The sequence below is a fragment of the Thamnophis sirtalis genome, unplaced genomic scaffold (assembly GCF_051295495.1).
Source record: "Thamnophis sirtalis isolate CommonGarterSnake01/CBP01778 unplaced genomic scaffold, rThaSir2_p1.2 scaffold_5, whole genome shotgun sequence".
Classification (NCBI taxonomy): Eukaryota; Metazoa; Chordata; class Lepidosauria; order Squamata; family Natricidae; genus Thamnophis; species Thamnophis sirtalis.
Window position 1 is genome coordinate 53949320 of NW_028261385.1, and position 26872 is coordinate 53976191.

A 26872-nucleotide genomic window follows, 5' to 3' on the forward strand; every position below is an offset into this window, starting at 1 on the left:
ATAGTCCTATTCACAGAAGCCTGATGTGTTGCTACAAATCGGACATGTGTATTTTGAAGGATTTTAATTTGTGCTGACCCACTTAATCAGGAAGCACAGTAGCAAAGATCACAGAAATGTGACTTGAGAAGGCTTGAGTCCTCATAACTCTTGTATTAGAAATAAATCCCAAATGTAACTTAATCAAAATCATGAATAAGAATAGCTATGCTAAATCAGGAAAAATGTTCAAGGAGGTTCCTACAGAAAGTGTCCAAGTGAGACATAAGATTTTTGTAGGTCTAGACTGCAAAAATAAGACTTAGAGCAACTGTAGCAACTCTGTCATTTATTAGTATTCAGTGGTTTTCTAGATTTCTGTTGCTCGGGTATGGGAGTCCTAGCTTTTTGGTCCTTGTCTTGTTCATTTTTTTTTGAAAAATATATTCACTTTGTGTTTTGTGCCATATGTAGTATGTAGTAGTATATACATTTTTTTCAAAAAATTCAACTGAATATGCTCTTTCATGTGACATTGCAACATTGCATTTTTACAAAAACAAAAAGAAAAAAGTAAACTATCAAGGTGTACATTTCATATAAATATTTTTGAATTATGTATACTGGACAATATAATATTATTTTATTAGAGATAGGAATAAGGCTTAATAAAAAAAATATAGTGTTGACTTTTTTGCTATTCTGAAATTTTAATATAAATATTTTTTCTCATATCCTGGAAATCATGTGAAACATTCACTAATAATTATTCTTGAGTGCATTTAAATAGTATTTAGTACTTTATCACTGCCATTCACATCACACTCATGTCACAAACACCAAGGTGCTTCCAGGTTGAAATAATTAATCTTTCATGGGAGGAAGCCCAGGTGGGGACTCCTTTCCTGTGTCCAGCAGGAACTGAATGGCGGGAGCTCACCCATATCACAGCAGCGCTCAGGTCTCAAACATAGGCAAGTTGCTTGTCAACCCAGCGTCCGAACCATGTGAGTCACCATGCTCCTATCACTGCCATTGGACAATAGCTATTAACCTCTGTACTTAGTATTATACTTAGTTTCAGGAGTGCTATATATCTGTATTGTATTATTTACTGATAGTTAGCATTTAGTTTATTATTATTAACTATTCTATTAACCATTCAGTTTGTATCCAGGACATAAAGGTATGTCTTTAAGGCTTCTATGCTTTAAAAAGCAACTAAAATAAAGAAAAGCAACTTTGACCTTCCCTTATTCAGTTCAATATTCTTAACCTAGACCTTAGATAAGAGATTAGGTTAGTCTAAGATAATGTATGCCCCCACTACTGAGTTAAACGTCACTAAAAATAAAGCTACTATTACATGCATTGAGAACTGTCACATGTTTCAAATGATTCCCAGTAGTTTTGCTTCTTTTTTTGAGCAACATGAGCAGTAATTTTCCAAAGAGAAATAAATTGAATTTATCATATGGTATCTTTTTATATATTTGGTATTTGGTCTATTTGGTATCATTAACTTTATTCTTTCTTTTCTCTATTGCAGCTCCTTCAGGCTAGAAAGTATCTTAATATTTGATGACACAATATCCAGTTCTCCTATGACAGATTTGACAGTGCAACCTCTTTCAGGCAATACTAAATAACAACAACATGGACTCTCCTTAGAGCACGAGCACCCTTGAGCCTGAGCACAACTGATATCTGGTGCCATCTGCATTACTACACCGGCCTCATTTAACAGCTATGAGCTGAGTCCTGATAAAAGCCACAGCCTTAAGCACCATGCACTCTGACAGAAGAAACAAAAGTCAGTTACTTTTCTGACCCATTGCAGAAACAACAATTGCCGAACAGCATTTCTGTGATCCAGCCAAATGTGTTAAACAGATGTAGCAAAATGAAAGTTGAAAGCACTTAAATGGATCAGGCGATGCCAATGCATATTGGGCGGAAGAGAAGGCTATTATTGTCTCCTGTGCAAATTCAAAGCCATAGAAGAGAGACAGTTGATGCTAAAATGCTTGGAAAAAGGTTGTTTTGTGTCCTTTGCTGAAACAATTCAACTGTTACAGCATGGATCTCAATGCACTTCTAATATTTGCACTGTCACTTTCATTCAGGGGAATGATGTAAGCCATCATTTGCACAGATGGCCACATGAAATTTTAGCCAACAAGAAGTTGTATGTTGAGAGTTTGAGAGCAAAAATAAAATTAAATTAAATTTGTGTACAAAAATGAAGAAAACATAATGTCCCTCCATCACTTTGCAGCTGGAATCTTTGAAAAAGAAAATACTTCGTTAGAACTGGGATAACAATAATGATAACAAGAAAGCATCAACAAGCTAACATGGGTTTTAGAATCTATCTAATTTTAATACATTTTTGTATCCGTGTAACAACAAAGAAATTGACTAAGATAACTGGTATGTTCCTAATGAATACCGACAGAAACCTCCCAATTACTATAAAGGGAGAAAACATGTTTGTATTACGTATTTGACACATGACATTTTTATAGCTAAAAATCTGTTCTTCATGGAAAATGTATCAGATAAATAGGCATTTTCAGTTTATTTTTCTAAATAAATGTGTTTGTATCATTTGCATTTACTTACTTTTGCTGATTTTCATTACTCAACCACTATTCCCTCTTTCACTAAAAAGGGAAACATAAAGACAAGAACCAAAACATAGATTTTGCCATGCTAAAATCAGAATGATTTGCGACTGAAAGCTTTAATATAAAATGATGTTTGTAGAATTATAAAGTATATTTCTATGGTAAATGCATATGGAAAGTAAGAAAGTCTGTATTTTAATCTTTACTTTCAATACATAGGTTATTTTTTACTATTCCAAGGAAGTATTTAGTTAGCATAGTTTATTGGGGAATCTTAGATATGGTTAATTATGTTTGCTCTAGTTTATAATGAAGCTATATGTACACAACACAAGACATGATCCAGTACCTGATCTCTGCATGGTCAAAGGATCTGAGGGTAGTATATAACACAGTTAGTGCTAGTATACATTTCCAAAAATAATTTCCATGTATTAGGCCTCTACTCCAGGTATAAGTAATGTTATACCACAGATGGGACAAATTCATAAAATTATTAATCCAGTGTTCTGGCTTTTAGTTTAATTAGGTTAGTCTTTGTATGCAGCTGATCCAGATTGTAGGATTGTGTGGCATTTTAGATGGAGCTGGAAGATAATGGCTATATCAATGGGCATCCACAGACACTTCCCGCCTTTGTCAGTGACCAAAGCAACAGAAGGATGCAAACTCCACCCCTTTGGGGCATGTATGTGATGTCAAGGGAAATATAAAAATGATAACTTCAGCTTTGAAAGTTTTGGGGTCATATAAATTGTTCCCTTTCCAGTATAAGCTGTTCTGTCTCCACTGTTTCTCCTTCCCAAGAAGATCCCACTCAATTCCTTAACTGTAATCCAAAAACGGATTGATACAGGACCAGTATGTAGTATCATACCTACACTTTCTGCTTATAAATGAAGGGCTGGATTTGGTCCCCAGTTTGCATTTTAGAAGAAGACAATAGAATTGCATTGCATTGAATGTATTTTTTTTAAAAAAATCCAAATCTTGAAAATCTTACAATAGATTTCAGGCAGCTTTACATTTCCCATTTTTCTTCATTGAAAGAGAGACAGGTGAAAGGCAAATGAATCTACCAAGGTGGCCATTTCATTTGACAGAGAAAATTCTACCATCAATTCCTAAATAAATGTTATTAAAAGTTAAATTGGAATGCAAAAAAATTCATTTGCCTTTCTGTTACTTCAGATAGTATATTTTAAGCCTTGAATATTTATTTTCATACAATATTATTACAACACACACAAACATACACACAAAACACAAGCGTGATATCCAAGAATTCCTAAATTCTAACAAAAGTCCACTTACTGCAAAAATAGAATGTAAAACTCTGTGGGGCAATGCAATTTGATGCTGTATATCTGGTTTTAGTTTTAGAAAATAAAATAACTTTCAATGTAGTCTGATTCTTAACATAACACATGATACCATGCAATTCTTGCGGAGCAGGGATTTATTTCCATGCTGTAACTTACAGTTCTTATTACATGTCATTGTTGAATGAGTTACAATTTGGGGAATGAGAGAATGAGAAATTGGGTAAGATTGTCAAATACAATTTGCAAACAGGAAGAGTTGCTGTACTCATTCAGTGCAGTATTTTGTTATTAGTTCATAAATTCCTTTGATGCCAGAATTGTTTTGAATAAAATATATATTTTCCTTTTTCCAGAGTTTTCTATTTTGTGTATAATTTCCCACATACACAGAGTGACACACAGAGAATAAATGACATTTAAAGTACCTTTGGATACCAAGTGTTTTTAAATCAACAATGGAATGTACTTGGCATACAAGGTTATCATTCAATTTCAGAAAATAGAAATAGCCTTTATTGAATGGCACCATCTGGTTGAGCCTGACCCCTGGTGACTATGTAGGCAATTTGCAGCAGTTCCAAGTACATTCCAGATTCTTGATGCTATCCATCTTACATTGTGTGCTATTTCTTCTACTTCCCCCATCTTGTGAAATTCTAGTCTGTCATCTGTTTGAATCACGTGCCCAAAGTACACATTTATACTTGTTGAAAAAAAATGGACAAAGTTTTTGTGTGTGAAGGGTTTCCATTTGTGGAATGTCTAATTTTTATACACCCAAATATATCCATCCATAAATACACCTTCACAAACTCTAGTGCAAACCATTTTTCCATTACCTCAGAATTCTAATAATGTTGCTAATTAGATCCAACTCCATCCAAAACAAGACAATTATCAATACCTATTTAAAATAGTCTTCCTTCCTTTCCCTTGTTATTTAAATTTATTCCAGACTAGCAATGAGTCCAGGAATCAATTCACAGCTTCTACAGTTTAAGTCACACAAGGCTAGTAATGTGTAAGAGAGTCTTAATTACTTTGAAGTGATTCCTAACTTCAGTGTTTCTCTTAGCAATGTGATAATAAATTGCATGAGTAGGAAATGTGAATCTGAATAAATAAAAAACGTGAATTCTACCTAGAAGTTCTCTTGCTCCTTAACTGAATTATAACAGATTGATCAGTTGTTAGTTCTAAAGTTGTTTTGAGAAGTTCATCTCCATTTTTTGATCACTCATTTAATTCTGTTATAAAAGGTACAGATTTCGAGATACATTTCATAGGAATAGAAAGTTATTGTTGAATTTTTATGGGAGATAGTGCAGGAATTTTGCACTTGCTTCCATTATGGATTGAGCAGGGATTGTGTTTCATCTGATTGTGCAATCATCTGTACAGCAATTTGTAGCAGCCAATTTCCCCATCTCTCAGTAAAAAATCAAGAGAACAAATTGACGTTAAATCAAGAAAGGGAGGCAGCTAAAAAAGCTGCAAACTCATGAAAAGATAAGCTGCAGACCAAAACACACAATGTTCTAACCCATTTTCAATAATAAATAAAAACACCACTGAAAGGAATTTAGGAAAAAACTTGCCTTTACAAAGAATGAAGCTACATTCATGTAGGATTTTTTTTTAAAGACAGATTTAGGGCCATTGCTAATCACAAGCAATTTCAACGGTCAAATTTTCTTAAAAATATGAATCTTACTTTTTCTGTATTCTGCTTTTTTTGTTTGCTTGTTTTCTGAGTGCTGCTAATTATGTTAGAACAAGCCACATGTCTCTTTCTTTTGCCAAGATAATAACTGAAGCACAAAAATAATATGTTCTTGATTGATGTTTGCTGATTTACCATCTGATAAGCATTCTCAAGGTAATAGTAATAATATTAAAAGTAAAATTAAAACAAATTTGGAATAAAAGCTACTAAAAAGGCATGCTTTACAATGCTTTCTAAAAAGCAATGGAGAAAACAGTGAAAGCACCATTTCCCAAATAGTATATTGCATAAACTAATATTAATTTCATGAAAACAATTGAATATATAGGCCCGTGATGGGAAACCTATGGCACATGTGCCCAAAGTGGCACTCAAAGCCATGTTGCCCGGCACTTGCAACCTTGCCTGTTTGTCTTCCAGGTTTCTGCCATGCATGTGCATGTGATGATCAGCTTTCCCTCACGCCCACGGCAGTGCTGAAAACTGCTGTGTGCATGCCAGCTGATTGTCAGGTGCGCATGTTAGTTAGTAAACTTAGTAAATTTGCAGGCTGCTCAACTTATATATATGACTCTAGGTGACTCATAACTAAAACAGTAATCAATAAATAAAAACAACAGTTAAAAAAAACCAACATAAAAATAGCCGCTGAGAAAACTCAGCCACTCAAACAAGCCCTGAGCTCAACCATGGTATCAAGGTATCAGACTAAATGGCAAAGTTAGTGCCTTGCAAGAAGCAGCAGGAATGGTGCAAATCTAATTTCTGAGGAGATATTGTTTCAGAGGGTGGACACCAGGGCAGAAAAGATTATGCAGTGTTTCAATAGATAGCACTTCTTTGCGGATGGGACCCAGATCATTCTTGTCAGATCTAATAGGATGGAGAGAGATGGTCCTGTAAGTAGCCCAGCCCTAATCTATGAAGTACTTTAAAAGACTTTAAATCAACAATCAGCTGTATCCAGAAATGCAACTTATGAGGCAGAAGTGAACATGCTGAACAACAAGCACTCAAAACTGCCTGCACTGTTACATTTTGCACCATGTGAAGCTTCTAATGTACTTTCAGCGCAGCCCCATGTAGAGTGTATTGCAGTAATCTATTTTTCCATGACAGTCTGTCTCATTTAGCTTTTCAGGTCTACCAAATCATACTCCTCATCATTGTAACTAAAAGCAGAACCATTTCATATACATTCATATTGACGAATACTGAATTTAGCTATTTGTTCCAGTTCCAGAAAATTCTAAACAAATGACATCTTTGTGTCTCATTAGCATCAGCTATGAACTACCTGCAGTTCTTGAGATGTTACTCAATAGTGAAAGTTGCAACAAAGTAACAACAATTTAAGGCTACATACTGTTCATCCTCGTATTAGAATAGGATAGGATGGAATTCTTTATTGGCCAAGTGTGATTGGACACACAAGGAATTCATATGCTCTCAGTGTACATAAAAGAAAAGATACATTCATCAAGAATCAAGGTATAACACTTAATGATTGTCATAGGGTACAAATAAGCAATCAAATCATATTAGGAAACTAAATTGTAAGGATACAAGCAGCAAAGTTACAGTCATACAGTCATGTGGGAGGAGATGGGTGATAGGAATGATGAAAAGATTAATAGTGGTGCAGACTTAGTAAATATTTAACAGTGTTGAGGGAATTATTTGTTTAGCATTTTGGAAAACACTGTTCTTGTATCTAGTTGTCTTGGTGTGCAGTGCTCTATAGTGTCTGAAACAATTTATGTCCAGGATGTGAGAGGTGTGTACATATTTTCATAGCTCTCTTTTTGATCAGTTACTGATCAAATGTATACCTTAGTATTGTTTCCATGAAAACAACAACAAAATGAGCTTCTGTGTTCAGCCACTTTTCTGCCAGCAGCAAAGTTTCTAAAGATAAGTTTCACTCGTAATATTTTCCCCAGTTGGAAAATCGCAAAGCAATTTTCACTGATTCCCTTTGGAGGCATTAACACAATCTCACCCAGTGTTCTGAAAATTACTCAAAACGTCAGAACAGATGGGGAGGCAGATGACATAAAATTTTGCAGGTAGAGGAAAGAATCAACAAAGATTGCTGTTTTCTTCATTCCACTCCGAAAAAGAAAGAGTAGTTAGTCTGCAGGTGGCTTATATCCTTTACTGAAAACTAAATACTCAATCTATAGTCTTTATCTACCACTGAGGAAAGCACATTTTTGAAGACAGGTTAGTAAAACAGTGCCAACTACAGTGGTTCCCATTATGAAATTATATGTCAGTTTGTGTTTCACTAGACTTCAGGATAGTGAAAATGCCTTTCTATACAAATTAAAATTATTTTTATTGAAAATCAGATTAATATAAGTGAAACATCTCTTTCAGAATATTGTTCTAGGTATTATCACAAATAATGACTGATGGCTTTTAATCTAGAAATGTTGATCTTCAAGTGTATATTGCATTTCTACCTTCTCCTGGCAGTTCCCTTCTCCTGGCAGTGTGCATATGCACATACTGGGAACAGGCTCCAGCTGTTCTTCTGCCCCACTGATGTCCGACTCCAAAGACAGCTGATAACTGTCAGATGGCCCTGTCCCCATCTCTGCCACCAATGCAGAGTACTCATCCGAACATTCCCCAGACTCCAGGACTGGCCCATGTTCCTCCCCAACCTCCTCACTGACTGAATCTGCCGCCAGATCCACTGGCTGCTGGCGGGCCACAATGACGTTGTCTGAAGACACTTCCATTGTCATATGGCAGCATGTCTATATGCTGAGGTGCAAAGAACCACTGGTCTATATCAAACTTCTCTAAGAGTTGGGAAAACTCCTCCTAAAAGTCCCCATTTTAAATTATAAATTAAATATGTGATAATATCAAGGAGGAAAAAAGAAGAATGCAATCCACTTACCATTCAAGCACTCCAGCAAAGCCACCAACAATGTTATGAAGGAAACATGATGTTTCAAAAGACCAGGACTTAAGCCTACGTTGATGTGTAGAATGAAACTGGCAAAGTACTTTCCATTTAAGAAATTGGTAAATATCAACTTATTAAAACATAAGAAAGCAAAATCCCCTCAAGATATTAAAATCTCATAGAATGGACAAGATAAATTCCCCCCTCAACAACAGACAAACCAAATATCCAGATAAGGAAATAAGGACTTTTTATAAGATAAAAAAAATAAGGGAAGAAAATGTGATATTTCCTCTTTGCAGGTCTTCGCACATCTCAAAGCAAACATCCGAACCAAAATTTCCACACACCTTTCAAACACCAATACAACTTTACTATACCTATTACTGCATTTAGCCTTTTTGCCCATGGACAAAATTTGTATCACACACTACACTGTCAAATAAACCATCCTCCACTTCAATCATCCAGTGTGCTCATTTGTGACTCAGATTTTTCAAAACTTTCTTCTAACAAACATTCAGCCATTCCTTGCCACCAATAGTAATCATACGTATTAACTTTTCATGAGATTTACCAGTAGCTTTAACAATGGCATCATGAAAATAAATAATCAAAGCCCATGGTGCAAATGTCACCAGGGTACAAACACTACCATGTGTTACCATCAGGAAATGCTCCTTCTGCAAATTCTGAAGTCAACAATTAGCATAACCTTGCATTTGATTGCATTGACCTCTGTTAATCCTCAGACTTGACTATCATGAAAAGTTTTATTTTTAAAGCAAACCTCTTTCTGACTGTTTTTAAAATACACTGCATTAGTGTTGTATTCTTCTGGAATTTTTTTAAATCACTACATTAAATGTGAGAAAAGGGGTTTTAAGCTATGAATAGGTTTTTTTGTATTTTCTGAAGCCTAAAGACATACTGTATATTTTTGCAAAGTTAATTGAAAATTTACACTGAAAACACACACACACAGAGACACACAGACACACAGACACACACACAAAACTTTCAGCAACCAATTTTTTAAAAATGAAGATAGTTAGCATACTCTATTTTGAGTTTTACCAAAGTGAAATAAACTTCAGTGTAGTTACAGGCATATCCTCACTGTCATAATAGAGGTATACAAAGCGTGTCCTGCAAGCAAGGCTACCATAGAGTAACTACTTTGCAAGTATTTTTCAAGAATAATGGTTTGTCATTTATTTTAAAGGGAGCATTGGTTAGATACCCTGATAAACCCAGAAAGTTATTCTGACTTTGACTTTTGAAAGTCCTATGTGCTTTTGAAAAACAGAGGTCTACATTTTGAAGATGACAACCAAATAGAAACTAAAATTCTACCAACTTTGCTTCACTGGAGGTTTCCAGCAGCTGGAGCAACTCAAGATTCTTCAGGAACTGCCAATATACAGTCTCTGATGATGTTCATCCATCGTGTTCAAAGAGGACCTTGACATCTAACAGGTTGTGGGCTGTCCATAGTGTGTCCGCAAGTGGCTGGTAAGGTCTAAATGGGCACAAAATCTTCTGCCACCTGTTGGGCAGACATGGAGGCACCATTGTTGCAGCATTTGCAGCTCTGGCTTTGTGAAGTGCTCACTTCTCTTGTGCTATGGTTATTCTGTCTTCAAATGACTGGCAGCCTTGGTGGATCAGCATGCACAATGTTGATCGATCTTGTGCCAGGGTTTCCCAGGAGGAGGTGTCAATATGCAGGGACTTGAAGGAGGCTTTCAATGTGTCTATGTAATGTTTCCTTTGTCCCACGTTCAATCGCTTTCCTTGAGATAGCTCACCATAGAGGAGCTGTTTGGGGATGTGGTAGTCTGGCATCCTTGCAACATGGCCTGCCCATCGTGTCTGGGCTTTCATCAGTGGAGTATGAACTGATGGCAGGCCTGCTCTGGAGAAGACTTCTGAGCCTGGCACCTTGTCTTGCCACCGGATCCTCAGAAGTCTGTGGAGGCAGGTCATGTGGAAGTGGTTTAATTGCTTAGCGTGCCTCCTGTATACAGTCCAAGATTCACTGGCATACATTAAGTTAATTAGCACTACTGCTCAGTAGACTTTGAGCTTTGTAGCAAGGCTTATTCCATGGCAGTCCCACACATTGAGTAGTTTGCCAAATGCAGAGCTTGCCTTTGCGATTCTGCAGTTGACCATGGTGCCAATTGTCACTCCACGGGAGAGGGTGCTTCCAAGGTATGTAGATTGGTCCACTGCTTACAGCTTTGTCCCTTCACTGTGATGGTGGGCTCTTGGTGTTGGGCTTTCAGAGCTGGCTGATGCATCACTTTGGTCTTCTTTCTGTTGATGAGGAGGCCAAATTCTTCAGGAACTGCCAAGCTACAGCCTCTATGGAAGAATTGAATGCTGCTGAAAAATTGCAACACAATCTGTTGGAGTTTGATAAAAAAAATATATTTCCAGCAGCCAATCTGATTTAGTTGACATAAGTGGTGTTGCAATAACTGGTGAAACTAATGAAGAACAGAGGGAAATAAAGACAGTATCATATAATTCTTTACAGACAAGACTCTGAAATGGTGAACAGCCGTTCCCTCCTGGTCCCTGAAAAAACCCCTGGTGAGTATCTAATTGATTTTTATTTCTAGTTGACATCACTCTAAAGGATCTGATTTATATTTTGCAGTCTCTGAATTAAGATAGCCTAGAAAGCAAGCATTTTGAAGATGGACATGTTTATATCAAACTGATGACTACTATAGTGTGCATAGATTGATAATATATATCAACAATAAGATGGACATTTTAACATTGTTTCCTTTGTAAATTTTGAAATATCTGTCAGGCCAATTTGGCACTCCAGATCTAGGTTGGACACTTCTGCTGTATTTTTAGGGAAATTTACTCTTGTGGGCTTATGTCTTGACCTGTTTCCTGGACAGATGTTATGTGTTCCAGCTTCTTGAAACAGACAATTCACATCCTATAATTCTCTACAAGAACAGTCATGTAATTAAATGCACTTTAGAATTTGTTTACACCAAAATTTTGAAGGATTGTAGGGAAATCCCAAAGGTGCTTTTTCAAGAGGCAAGTGGACTTTGTTTTTCTTTGAAAATGTTTTGCTTCTCATTCTAGAAGCTTTTTCAGTGAAACGTCTTCAAAGAACAATGAGAAAGTCCAGTTGCCTCTTGAAAAAGCACCTTTGGAACAATCATGACCCAGATGACTGAAAATCTCTATAATTGTAGGGATGATCACACTCTGACTTGAAAAACACATATATATTTTTTATGTAAATATATAGAGTTCAACAGGGTATTTCCTTGTCATTGGATGAATACCTTCTCTTCCCACTCATTATTCTTCTTCATTCAGAAGAAATATTGGGATCCACCACTTTACATTATGCATCCATTTCTAGTCAGTTGGATTGTATAAGTTAAATCCAAGAATGCAAGCATGCCAGTCTTGGTTTAATTATAGAGTCACGGTGGCACAGTGGTTAAAATGCAGTACTGCAGGTTACTTCTGCTGACTGCTCAATGCCTGCAATTTGGCAGATCTAATCTCACCAGGCTCAAAGTTGACTCAGCCTTCCATCCTTCCAAGTTCAGTAAAGTGAGGACGCAGATTGTTGGGGACAATTTGCTGCCATTTAGAGAGGGCTATAAAAACACTGTGAAACACTATATAAATCTATGTGCTATTGCTATAGACCACCATGAAACTTTGGCCTTTCTAATAGAATGGAATCCAATAAGTGTTTCAGATGAGACAAATTCTTCAAATTTTTCACAACCAGATTTATGAGCTGGTCATCTCTACCCCAAGTGGGTTTTTATTGTTTACTTTGATGGCATCACTGATTAAATCTACTGATAATTTCTCTTTATAAATTAATATACACTATAACTATTGCTTACAGACAAAACAGATTTTGCTTTATATTTGCATGCATCTGGAGTTGTTGATTTCCTAAATCTAAAGAGTAGCACAGCAGGAAAACTGGTGAAAAATTGACAAGACAGTAGATTTGCAAAGGCCATAACACTTTTAAAAGTAACTGCCAAACATTAGAACTCTTTTTAAACAATCCCAGTTTTGTCATCCCATGTTATTATTAAGTTGCCACCATCTCTAAAGCCCTTTTCAAACAGCTTTAAAGTTGTTTAAAGCTAAGAAACATGATGTCTTTAGATTCTAGAGAATTGCTGTCTAATTTAATGCCAGGCTCTCTGCCCACCTAACATTTTTTTTCAAAAACCTACAAAAAAAAGAAAAGAAAGCCTTTATCATAAAATAGAAATAATAAGGAGGTTGCTGCAACCTCCTACTTTATTTCGAATGTACGAGGAACAAAACTGTCCAAGATTCTCTCTCATCTTAGACAAAATAAAATCAAGGTAGGGTAATTTTGAGTTTATTTCTTACTTCCCTTATTTTTCAGGATTGTGCCATCTTTTATGAACTCACCTCTCACCACATTAATACTTTGTTGATTTCTTTCCTATTTACAGAACCATCTCTAAATCCCTTTAGACACACACACACACACACACACACACACACACCAAACAAACACAAACACAAACACAAACACAAACACAAACACACACACACACACACACACACACACACACACACACATGAAATGTACCCACCCAGGTAGAAGGTTTGAGGGAGAAAGGAGGAAGAAAGGAAATAAGTCAGGAACCTTAAGACTAGAGGAGGAGAAAGGCAGCAAAATCATAATTTTTCCTTCTAATGAATGGTCATGTTCATCACGGCAGCCTTTTTGTTGAAAGCAACTGCACAAATGTCAAGTAGACTCTCTAACTCTAATTGGTTACACAGTTCGTTTGTTAGGGGAATATAAATTAAAGATATTGGAGAAAGTTCTCCCTTAGCAATGTCTTCCTGGAAGAATTGGTAAAGAAGATTGAATCAGGTTCAGCAACTGGCAAATTGATTTGTAGTCTCAATGGAGATTTTATTTTGGACTACTTGGTAGTATTTTTTTTCTCCATTCTGGTATTCTTATATAAATACGAAACTAAAATGTCCACTTCCTTCAATTGGCCATAGCTAGGAGGAGGGGCATTGTATAGGGAGGAGGAACCGACCAGGTGGTTCCGCCCCAGGCGTCTTATGGAGCCGTCAAGGTTCCAGACAGAGCTTGGGGTTATTCCTGACACTCTCGCCCACAGTCCGGTGGAGACTCTGACTGCTGCGTGGCACTCGGCAGCGTCGGAGGCCCTCGACCGGATTGCGCCACTGCGGCTCCTCCGAGGCAGCGGATCCCGGAGACCTCCTTGGTTTACCGAGGAACTCCGGGAGATGAAGCGCCGGAGGAGATGCCTAGAGCACCGTTGGAGGTCCGATAAGTCCGAATCGAACCGAGCAATGGTAACCACCTGCACCAGGGAATACACCAGGGCACTTAGGGCAGCAAAAAGATCTCATATAGCCACCCTGGTTGCATCCGCTGAGTCCCGCCCAGCCGCCCTGTTTAGGATAACCCGCTCCCTACTGAATAAACGGGAGGCGGGGGAACCCTTGCAGGGCAGAGCTGAAGAGTATGCCCAATTCTTAGCGGACAAAATTGCTCGGTTTCGGTCGGACTTGGACTCCACCCCCGCAGTTCCAGCCGAGACACAGGGGGACCAAGTAGAACAGCTCTGGGTTGAGTTTCAGGACGTTACCCCCGGGGATGTGGACAAGGCCATGAGAGCTGTAAGTACCTCCACCTGTGTTCTGGATCCGTGTCCCTCATGGCTGGTTACGAACTGCAGTGAGGTGACACGAGGCTGGATCCAGGCGGTCGTGACCGCCTCCCTTCGGGAGGGGAACTTCCCCGCCGCACTGAAAGCGGCGGTGGTGAGACCCCTCCTGAAGAAACCATCCTTGGATCCAGCTGTCCTTAATAGTTATCGCCCTGTCTCCAACCTTCCCTTCTTGGGGAAGGTTGTAGAGAAGGTGGTGGCCTTCCAGCTCCAACGGTCCTTGGAGGAAGCAAATTACCTAGACCCCTTCCAGTCAGGCTTCAGACCCGGTTACAGCACAGAAACCGCGTTGGTCGCATTGATTGATGATCTCTGGAGAGCCAGAGATGAAGGATATCCCTCCATCCTGGTCCTCCTTGACCTCTCAGCGGCTTTCGATACCATCGACCATGGTATCCTTCTGCGACGACTGCGGGAGGTGGGAGTGGGAGGCACCGTGCTACGGTGGTTCTCCTCCTACCTCTCGGACAGGTCGCAGTCGGTGTTAGTGGGGGGGCAGAGATCGTCCCCTAGGCCCCTAAATTATGGGGTGCCTCAGGGTTCGGTCTTATCCCCCCTACTATTCAACATCTACATGAAACCGCTGGGAGAGATCATCCGCAGGCACGGGATTAGATACCATCAATATGCGGACGATACTCAATTGTATCTGTCCGCCCCGTGCCAACTCAATGAAGCGGTAGATGTGATGGGCCGGGGTCTTGAGGCCGTTATGGACTGGATGAGGGTTAACAAGCTTGTGCTCAACCCAGAAAAGACCGAGTGGCTGTTGTGTTTTCCTCCCAAAGATCTTACTAATATTCCATCACTCAGGCTGGGGGGTCAAATTTTATACCCCTCAGAGAGGGTTCGCAACTTGGGAGTCCTCCTGGATCTGCAGCTGTCATTTGACCACCACCTAACGGCTGTGACCAGGGGGGCATTCGCCCAGGTTCGCCTGGTGCGCCAGTTGCGCCCCTACCTGAATCGGGAGGCTCTCACAACAGTCACTCGGGCCCTTGTGATCTCTAGGCTGGAATACTGCAATGTGCTCTACACGGGGCTGCCCTTGAAGAGCATCCGGCGACTTCAGCTAGTGCAGAACGCAGCCGCGCGAGTGATCGCGGGTGCACCTCGATTCACCCGCATAACACCTATCCTCCGCGAGCTGCGCTGGCTACCTGTCGATCTCCGGATGCGCTTCAAGGTGCTATTAATCACCCATAAAGCCCTGCATGGCAGTGGATCTGGATACTTGAGAGACCGCCTTCTGCCAATTACATCCCTGCGACCGATAAGATCCCATAGATTAGGCCTCCTCCGTATCCCATCGGCCAGCCAGTGTCGGCTGGCAACCACAAGGAGGAGGGCCTTCTCAGCAGTAGCCCCGGCCCTTTGGAACGAGCTCCCTGTAGAGATTCGTACCCTCTCCACCGTCCAAGCCTTCCGCATAGCCTTGAAGAACTGGCTCGCCCGTCAGGCCTGGGGACAAGGATAGTTACCCCTCCCGAATGATGAATGTATGTTGCTTACCATTTTATTATATGTCTCTATCTTGTTGTTTGTATTCCCCCCCCTTCCCAGTTTATGTGAGCCGCCCTGAGTCCCCTCAGGGAAAAGGGCGGCCTACAAATTCTAATAAACATAAACAAACATAAACATATATTAAATTCTAAATTAAGATTCAAAACTGAGTCAATAAATCATCCATTCAAACTGAGTGCCTTCAAGTCAATTGGAAAATGTAATGGAAACACACATGTCCTTTTTTATCAAATAGAATTTTGCAATTAAATTGAAAAATTTAGATTGGATCTTGCAATTCATATGCCCTGATAAACCATACTATTATCTGTTTCCTGAAGAAGGAGAAAGTCCCTAACGTTAGGGCAATAATGGGAGCATACTGTAATAATCTGTTCTTCAGACAAAAATAAATGTCTTCAGGTCTAAAGAGGTAGATAATGAAAGGTAGAAAAACAATTGGATTTATCTACTGGGAAATGTTGACAAATTTGTATTCTCACATGAATTTAATTTTGTTTCGTTCATATGATTGACAGTTATCATTAGTAAGAAAATGCACAGAAAAAGTCTGCTGTGACATTTTCTTCTTTTTTTCAGCCAGCAAAAGAATAATTTCTAGATATCTAGAATCTATGGACTTCTACACTGCTTGCTTACTCACTCATGTTTTATCATGTTTCCCAAACTTCTCTAGGCCGGTTTCAAGTGACCACTGTCTCAAATTCTGTAGTCAGTTCAGACATGACTATTATTATACAGTAGGAAGCAGTGACTTACGATATGTATTTCAGCTGTAAAGTAAGAGAGGAAATATTAGAACTACTACAGACAAGAGAGCTCTAATGAAGCAGCATGAAGCAATCTCAGATTGCAACCACTTTCAGAGTCAGAAAGCATTTATGGTAAGAATGCTTCCCAGAGCTCCTGAAAAGAACAAGATTTCATTTAGATCATGCTGCACATACTTTGGCCAACAGACTATCTTAGTGTGATATTAGATATGCATAATAGTTACCTCTGACAGTCTCATCTCAAATTGGTTGTTTGGAATAAAGTCAAATGGAAATTAAATTGGCATTGCATTAAGCTTTCTAGTGAAAGTGAACTGAAATGATAGGATTGAACAATGGAAATTCATAAGTGAGATAAAAGACAGGGTCAACAGCATATTCTCTAAATAACAGATCTATGGTCAAAATAATGAAATCCTAGAAGTGCATTATCTATTTAAAAGCTGATAATTATATCATTAAATTACCAACTGAAATTCTATAGCTTTGGACATGAAAAAAAATAATAGCTTTAATGAAATACACAGAGGGACACACACACACACACACACACACACACACACACACTTTTTATGCTAAATTATTATAATGCATCTGGTGGCCTAAAGAACAGATATTCCCTCTAGTAACAGAGAAGAACCCTTGCTTAAAACATACCTGCATGATTTCTCAATATGCAATGACACCTTGGTTTAATACCCTCTACTGTCTCAAATTCTACATACAGTGGGATCAGTTTTTCATGCTGATGTATATGTTATTTGTGTAGTGAAACCATAAAACAAAGGATACAAACTATTTAGTGGTGTTATTTTTGAAAAGATATTGCTCCTGTCAACTTATATCCATGCATGGTTAGATGCATCTGAATTGCTATGCCATAGCAGCTATGGTCTCCTGAATCAATAATGTGTACTTTTGTAATTAATTCAGCAATATAATACAAGCTTTACATGGAATTGTAAGATTGGGCCTTAAGAGAGGTTGCTGAAAAAAGAAAATTCTTTTTTAAAAAATTGTTTATTGGTTAAAAAGAAAGAAAACAACAAAAAAGGAAGAAAATTGTACATGGTGCAACCATTCTGGCATTATCTCCGCCATACAAAACTAAAATATCACATGGATATATTGGTGCTTAACATACATTACTCATTATTACACATATAAGACCTCTTATATACACTTACATTTACAGATATTACATCATCTTTCAATCTGCACCTCATAGTTCTACTCTATTTCGACTTTCTTTCCTCAAATCCAGCCATTGATAAAATCTGCTCCAAATCTCATAGTATTCTGTCTCTTCCTTATTTTTTAATTCCATTGTCACGTTCGACACGATCTAGTATTTTCTTTATTATTTTTCATTCTGGGGGTATATTCTCACATTTCCAATGTTGGGCATAAACTATTCTCACAACTGTAATAATATGCAGTATTAGATAAGTTGACCCTTTGCTTTGTACTGAAAGAAGAAAATTATTATGGGAGAGTCTCTGGAAAGACTGGCTAGGGTGCTGTAGAAGGAACCCTAGGGAGGAACTTGGCACTTCACAGCAGTCTTGATCTTTTATTGTGGCTGTTTATGATTTCTTTGAAAAAATGACTTTTATTTCCTTTTCTTTATTTACTGATAAAAGATTTTAAATGGTCTTTGGAGCTTCCACACTTTATTTAGGCATGGTAGTAAACTTAGTAAAGTTTTAATAGCTGTATCACATTTGCCTCCAGCCTGAGAGTTTAGGTGCAGAATATGTGGCTACATTCCTCAATGACAGAATCATAACGTTTTCTTATTAGTATAGTTTTACCACTATAGTTAAACAACCTGGTTTCTGAGATGAAGCTATAAAACAATCCCTTTCATGTACAGAGATCCTGATGTGATTCAATGAGCTATAGTCCTGAACTTCTCTTGTGTAAGAAGCTTGGATTAAATCGCCACTTTGTTCATGGCTAGGATGGTCCGTGAGACACTTATGTAGGACTTTGATCATATATTTTAAGACAGCAAGGCTTCTGTGGCTGTAATATCTCTAGTCAACTTAAAGAAATCCAGTAGAGAAATGTGACTAAATTGCCAAGCAACAGAAACTCTTATTCATGCATGGTCAGAATCGATAATAAAGTTAATACTATGATTAAATTATGACAGTATTTCTGAACCTGAGCAACTACTAGAATTCCCAGACATCATAGCCTCTTTTTACTTTAATTTTTCTATGCACCAGGAAGTTGCCCAGGCTTGGAAATGCTGTTTTAGCAGAAAGAATTTCAAATGGATTTAGAACAGAAATAAACACACGTATAGCTCTATTCATAACTGTTTTTTTTTGGGGGGGGTGATGGATGGGAGCAAGATGGCAGCCATTACTGTAGCCCTGCAACCTTTCAATAAGGAGACAAAGGACCAGTCATTCTGACTTGTCTGCTCCATCCATATACATATATTACAAAATAAAATTAGCAACACTTCTTATCACAACAAACATACCTATTTTCTATGAATGAAATTTTCTACTACAACCTGCTTTGAATTTGATAAGGGAATGCATAATGTAGTTAAACATGATCCAAACTATACCAAATCTCAGATGTTCAGGGAAGAAATAATGATCTCAAAATGGTGCCACTTTTAGGTCATGTTTTAACTACCATAGCAGAATCAATTGCTGTCAAGTAGGCCAGCTCTTCTGAATTCCTTCCTAGACAAGGAGAGAACTTGAAATCATCCACAAGTGCTCCAAACAATTGTCTCTTTCGTGAGGAACCTCAGGCCAGTGGGTTCTGTTTCTAGGATATTAGTTATGGGGAATAGAGATTAAAATTGTTAAAAGTAAAACAAAAGAGGATAAAGTTGTTTTATTTCATAAAAATAGTTAAGTGTTGGAATGGGAGGAGCCAACATTGCAATGATACATTGTTGGATTTGGCTGTCCGAATCCGCTGATGACACTTTTGCCCCTGGATGGTCCGGCAGGACCTAAACCATCCTGAAGAGATGGTGACTGGGAAGACAAGACCTTGCTGGTCGCAGGGATATCGCAAAGTCCCTGATCGACCCAAGGGGAGTGCTTCCAACTGGAGGCAAACAGGCAGGCCCCCCCCAGCTGACATAGTTGGAGACGGCTCCAAGAAGAGAGAATAAAAGAGGTTTTTTTTCTTTTCTTTTGGAAGATTGCCCTAAGAAACTCTTTTCTTAAGATTAATTAGTCCATTAAGCAAGAACAAAACGGCATACTTAATCCCTATTGGACTGCCTTAGAAGGTTTTTTGCTCTTGCTTGTAATCTTTTGTGGATTGAGTGATTGCAATGCTCCTGTTTTTTCCGCTTGAGATGAAGGGATCTCTTTTTTCCTTATTTTCCTTTACTACTTTAACTTTTTTTGTTTAAATTAAAATTCTTTTTACTTCAATAAATTTCTTCTTCTACTTGTTGCAATATTATATTGGTGATACTTAAGGAAAGAGATTTTAAAAGAATCGAATCTGCCACTTGAAAACCCAAATCTGAAGCTCTTTTTCTTCTGCTGCTGTAACAATGTTTTCTTTGTTCACTCTTATCTGACTATATTGACTGTGACTGCGCAACAACAGGATTTGGAATGTATCTTTAAAACCTGTTAAAGACTCAAGGTCACAAATAGTGGTATGTGGAAAATACTTTGACAAGAATTGGAAAAGGAAAGAAAAACTTCAGAACCCTTCTTCTTTGAAAACCATAAAAGAACATTCGTCTAAAATAAAAATAGATATATTCTTCAAAATTTGTGATAGGCTAGAGTGGCAGATTGTACCAAATTTCTCTTCTCTTCTTGCTCTTTCCCTATATTATTCCTTATTCTAAAAAATGGAGCAATACTCAGATGAAGAAAACTTAATTCAAAACATTTTGGCTGGACTTCAAAACATCTCAGAAGGATTTGAGAGATTCTACAAGAAATGGGACAGACTATGGGATATTTCAGAAAAATATGATGGGGTTATAGCCCCAGAAATTAAGGAAGTGAATGGAAATACAGAAAACAAAGATAAGAACTTAGATGAACTTATAAATGGGGCATTTGCCCAGGTTTGCCTGGTGCACCAATTGCGTCCCTACCTGAACCGGGAGGCTCTCACAACAGTCACTCACACCCTTGTGACCTCAAGACTGGACTACTGCAACGCGCTCTACATGGGGCAGCCCTTGAAGAGTGTTCGGAGACTTCAGCTTGTCCAGAATGCAGCCGCACAAGCGATCGTGGGTGCGCCTCGGTACACCCACGTTACACCTATCCTCCGCGAGCCGCACTGGCTGCCTATTGGTCTCCGGATACACTTCAAGGTGCTAGTTGTCACTTATAAAGCCCTACATGGTATTGGACCTGGGTACTTAACAGACCGCCTCCTGCCTATTACCTCCCAAAGACCCATTAGATCCCACAGACTAGGTCTCCTCCGAATTCCAATGCCGGCTGTCAACTACCCGGAGGAGGGCCTTCTCTGTGGCTGCTCTGGCTCTCTGGAACGATCTCCCTGTGGAGATTCGGACCCTCACCACCCTTCAGGCTTTCCGTAAAGCCGTTAAGACCTGGCTGTTCCAGCAGGCCTGGGGCTGCTGAGTTCCATCCCCACTCGAACTGGTGTGCTTGTTGAGACTTTTTAAATTGCTTCTGTATTGTTGTTTGTTTTTGTTTTCTTTCCTTTTGTATTGTTCCCCTTCTCCTTCAGTTTTGTTAGCCGCCCTGAGTCGGGCGGCATACAAGTTGAATAAAACCTAAACCTAACCTAAACCTATTGTATTTTAAAAGAAATTACTAAAATAATTGATACCTGAGACGAAAATCAAAGTGTGTGTGTGTGTGTGTGTGTGTGTGTGTTTACTGTATTCTCTCTTCTCAATTTTTATTTGCATTATGTTTTCTGCCCTTTTTATTTTTTAGTTTGTATTAGTTTGTACATTTTATTGTAATTTTTAATAAAATTATTGTAAAAAACTGACATCCATTTGTGTCATTATATAATTACATAATTTGAATCATTTGAGTAAGAACATCATCACACCCTGCCACATTTTGATGTTACTTCCTTCATTTGCATAATTATGCCATTATGCAAATGAAGCAAATCACCAGAGTGACACACTTTCACATTTAATGGAGATATGTAAATAATGATCCTTTCCTTTTCCAGATTAGTCTATTAAAACCAGATTTCACTGCAGTGTTCCAAAACTTACTAGCACTCCTCTTTAATATAATATAATTTAATATATATTATATATATAAACCAATTTTCAATGAAATATTGTCATCTAGTTGTAAGAAGAAGAAAAGAATTCCTCAGCATGACCCAATGCTGAAAGCATTTTGAATAGAGGAGGAACAGAGCTTCTCCCTCAGCGTTGCTCCATAGATGGTACAAATTGAGATGATACAAATTGCTTCTTTGAGGCAAATCTCATTGCTGATTTGCTTTGACATAGAGAAACACATTGCCACCCTAGTGATCTCTTTGTCAAAGTCAATCTGTGTTACTTTGCACAGGCCTTCTCTGTAAACAAATTCCAATATCCTACACTGCAGCTTTCTGGCACCCATCACCCTTCCACATCAAAGTTCCTGCTGATGCCTACAAGAGGCAGCCAAGCCAAAGAAAGGAGAAAAAGAGTAACTTATTCACTGTTGTAGGGGAAGCAATAAGCAGACAGTTGCTTGAGACAGGAGGACATCTTTTCCCTTTGGGCACATGGCTGCTAATTATTTCTTTGCCAGCATGAGACAGAAAAAAATAAATAAATCACTGGCATCAGTGAAGTAATGAGAATGCTGTTGAGTAATCAGCACTTATTCCCCTGTCTTTGGTTCCTTTTCTCCACTTGCTGCTTCTGGTAAATATATTCCAGGCAAGCCATCAAATGACCTGAGATTCAGGATCTTGTTCTATGAAACGTAATGAGATCTATTGTAAACACCACATTTTGCGGACTTACATAAATACACATTCATAACTTTGACTTTAATTTCATTAGTACCTTGTTGCAGATTCTCTTTGGGGATCTGTATTCTTTTTTCCTACCTAAGAGTTCCATCCCCTTGGAGACTGTCTTGTGAGCAATGTTACCTAATAGTTGCCATTTTCTATTTAGAATATTCAAAGTTTAATACAAAGATCCATTTCCCACAAGGCAGAAAGGTAAAAACTGTGTCAGAAGGAGGAAAGAAAATAGGGCTCTCACCTCTAAAATTAGAACAAACATGTAAACAGGTAATTTTCTATTTCAATACATGTTACACAGACTGCAAACTTACAGACTCAGAGATATTTGACTCACCTAAAATTTCAAATAAACTAACCTCAGACCAAAATTAGTTTCTGGAACAGCAGAATCATTGGAAGCTGCTAAGGAAATATTTACAGGAATACTGTTTCCATAGATGATGTAGTGGGTATATCAAATCTTTCCTATCTTTTGCTGCCTTGGAGGTATGTGAAATGGGAATTTCTCTCTTCCTTCTGAAACATCAACACATTTACAATATAACTTTCCATGCCCCCTAATTACCTAGGATTAGGATTCAGTTATAGTTACTACCTATTTATATGAATATCATTGATTCATATATTCTTGAGCAAATGCACCTAATAAACTGAGACAATGCTACTATATTTCCCATGTGTTGAATTAGCCTGACTAATTCACCTGGAAGAAAAATCAGAACTTAAATGAAAAACTTTTTATTCTCCTTTGTTGTTACTATCTATGTAATACACAAATTGGATCCAATTCTCTTATTCAACAGATAATTAATTTAGTGCCAGTAGTTTCATTTTCATTTTCAAAAAGTTCATATGAATAGCAAGCAATAACAGCTAAAATCGCCCTTAAATTGAACAAAATTCCTAGTAAATTAGAACAAAGAGATAAATACTCTCCAATCATTTGAATTTATCTACTTCTAATTTTCTTTTGAGAATCACTGTTTATAGTTAATGAATCATGCGGGGAGGTTTAATGCACAACTACATTGATAATTAATATATGTAATATTTTCTTTTCCCCAGTTCAATACTTTTGAGATATTTCTGTGTTTACTGAATACACCAAACCCACCTGCTGAATGGAACAAATTAGTTGACCTCTTTCTACACTGCATCATTTACAGTATTTTCCCACGTTCAATTACTGTATTTACTTCAATAAATGCTATCTTCCCCCCCCAAAAAAACTAAGCTGCTATACTTTGAAAAAAGAGCCATTCAATATGAAGTAATCGCAGACTACAGTATATGAAGTGACTTATTAGCATTAAAATACATTCAAGAGGTTAAAATTTGCTTGCTTTTGATGAAAGTCAAAGTAACAGACAAAATTCTGTCAGTATAAAAATTATAAACATATTAAAGCGATGAGCAAATGAACTAAAGTTTTCTTTTCCTGTCTTTCTCTGCCCGTGATGGCGTACCTCTGAAACACGTACCTCTCTGTGAGCACATGTGCCATGGCCAACTGCTCTTCTGGTTTCCTGCGTGCACATACATGCTGACCAGTTGGTCTTCGCATGCAGTGGAGCATAGGAAAACTGGAAACCTGGAACATGCACATGTGCGTGCACTGGAGCACCGGCAACTCGAAGACCAACTGGCCAGTGCACATGCGCATACTGGTCAGTTGGTCTTCAGTTTTCCGATGCACCATTGTGCATGAAGACCAGTTGGCCAGCACACATGCACATGCCAGAAACCCAAAGACCAACTGACTATTGTGTGCATGTGCACTGGCCAGCTAGTCTTCGAGTTGCCGGTGCTCCAGTGCGCTCACATGTGCACATTCCGGTTTGGACACTCGGTACCGAAAAGGTTCGCCATCACTGTCCTATGCCATCTGAGTATTCAGAATGACTGATAAAAATTAACATACAATATGCTGAACATAAAATCTAAATTATGACCTAAGTTTAAACTACTATTCACATTAATGAACCCTGAAGAACGAGGTGTGGAATCTAAATGTAATTCCCAGGAGAAAACAAGCAGAAAGCCATATAACATCTATTGGATAAATAAGTCTCTGGCAATAGGGCATTTTCCAAAACATTTTTGTTTATACCAGCAGTTCCCAACCTTTCTAGCTCTGTGGACTGGCATCAGCAGCAATGGTGGTGGTGGTGGGAGAGGGGATGGTTTCATGTGTACACTGTTCAAATGCAGTTTGCCTGCTCACACACTTGCCTACTGCTTGCAAGGGCCAGTTCCCAATGGACTATGGCCAGGTACTGGACAGTAGACTGGGGGTTGGAGACAGTGGTGGGATTCAGCCAGTTCATACCACTTCAGGAGAACCAATTGTTAACTTTCTGAACAGTTTGGTGAACTGTTTATTGGAAGAAATCATTAGGGCAGAGAACCGGTTGTTAAATTATTTGAATCCTATCACTGTTTGGGGACCCTGCCTTATAAAGTTCAGATAGTCTAAATCAATCAATCAACAAATCCATAAAATATTAATTGCAAAATCTGCTCAGTACAGGAACTCCTGGATAGATGATAGATAGATAGACAGACAGACAAACAAAAGGGAGAGGGAGACAGAGAGAGAAAAAGAGAATCCCTCATTATGTTCTAATGCTGTCTTTGGCTTTCTCATTTTTAATTCAGCTTTTTTTATTCACTGAGGCCTTCCATTCTAATTTCATCTTTTGGTTTCTATCCGCACCTCCACATATCAGTCTCACCTAGGCTATTTCAATCCTTTTAAGTAATCAAAAGGTCAGTTGGTTTCCTTTCCTTCCTCAGGAATGAGTTTTCTGCATTGACCCATTGTAGTTTTAATCTTGTTTTAAACCTCCAATTAAGAAGAATTTCTAAACACCAAGTAACTCCTTTTCTAAATGGAAAACAGCAATTTTGTAACTTAGAATAAACACAAGATGCCTGGGCAGCTTCATTCCTTCAGACGATAAAACCTATTCTCCATGAAGTTAATGCCTTTTTAATAGTTTGTTAAAATGTCTTTAAAATATAGTTTTAGCGCAAGTGCCATCCCCAGAGGCTTATGCTATTGTATGCTGACTAAAAGCAGGCAATCAAATTGTCTTCCTAAATCAGCATAGAACAACCTTGTATTCAGCCAAAGACTTTCACAGTTTGCCTGTTTGATAATTCTAGGCCTTCAAATGTGAAGACTGGGAAGCTCAGAGAGAAACACTTAGAAGGAAATCTTAATAGCTGGCATATTATGTTCTATAGTAGTTGTTCCCCCTGCCCAAATTAATAAACATAGAAAATACATGACTTTATTGGAAGGAGTTTTCCTTTAGAGCAGTGGTTCCCAATCTTTTTTTTTTGGCCATGCCCCACCTAAACATCTTTAAAATCCTGATGCCCCCCCTCGTCCAGTTACATATAATTCTTACTTTACCCCAAAAGTGAACTCTACTCACACGGAGGAAGCCTAAAAGGCTCTTAACTTGTTTTAAACAAGGTTCAAATTGCCCCCATTAAAAATCAAATTGTCCACCCTGTGGGGCGTGGGGCCCACGTTGGGAAACCACTGCTGTAGAGGAAAATAGTTTCCATAACCCTCCCGAATCTCTTCCCCCCACCCAATTTTAAGAGTTCTATCGCCCTATGAAATAATACTCACACAATACATATACAAAGACTATTTTATTTTATTATTTTATTGTATTTTTATTCTATTTTATTTTATTTTATTATTTTATTTTATTTTACTATTTTATTTTATTATTTTATTTTATTATTTTATTTTATTATTTTATTTTATTATTTTATTTTATTATTTTATTTTATTATTTTATTATTTTATTTTATTATTTTATTTTATTTTATTATTTTATTTTATTTTACTTTATTTATTTTATTTATTTTATTTATTTTATTTATTTTATTTATTTTATTTATTTTATTTATTTTATTTATTTTATTTATTTTATTTATTTTATTTATTTTATTTATTATTTTATTTATTTATTTTTATATTTTATTTATTTTATTTATAGGGCCACTTAACTCATGCACTTGATTTTGTGTGACTGACAATTAAAGCAAAATAAATAAAGTAAAATTAGAAACAATAGAAATAGCCCTAAAATATTTAGTGAGTATGGTTCTTCTCCTTCCTTTTACCTTCAGTCATGTGTACATATTTAGAATTTAGTATTTGGTGACGAGATTTAGGAGATGTTGCATTTACCACCACTTACATTGTGAAGCTTT

At 37.7% G+C, this 26872-nt stretch overlaps 1 protein-coding gene across 1 annotated transcript in view; it reads left to right on the forward strand.

Moving 5' to 3' along the window:
• The window catches only part of PRR16 (proline rich 16), a 111831-nt gene extending 107547 nt beyond the window's left edge, over positions 1 to 4284 (forward strand). Inside the window, exon 3 of the mRNA XM_014059404.2 lies at positions 1529 to 4284. The gene's annotated coding sequence lies outside the window, so the exon portion shown is untranslated. The remainder of the gene's footprint in view (positions 1 to 1528) is intronic.
• The last annotated feature ends 22588 nt before the right edge of the window (positions 4285 to 26872 follow it).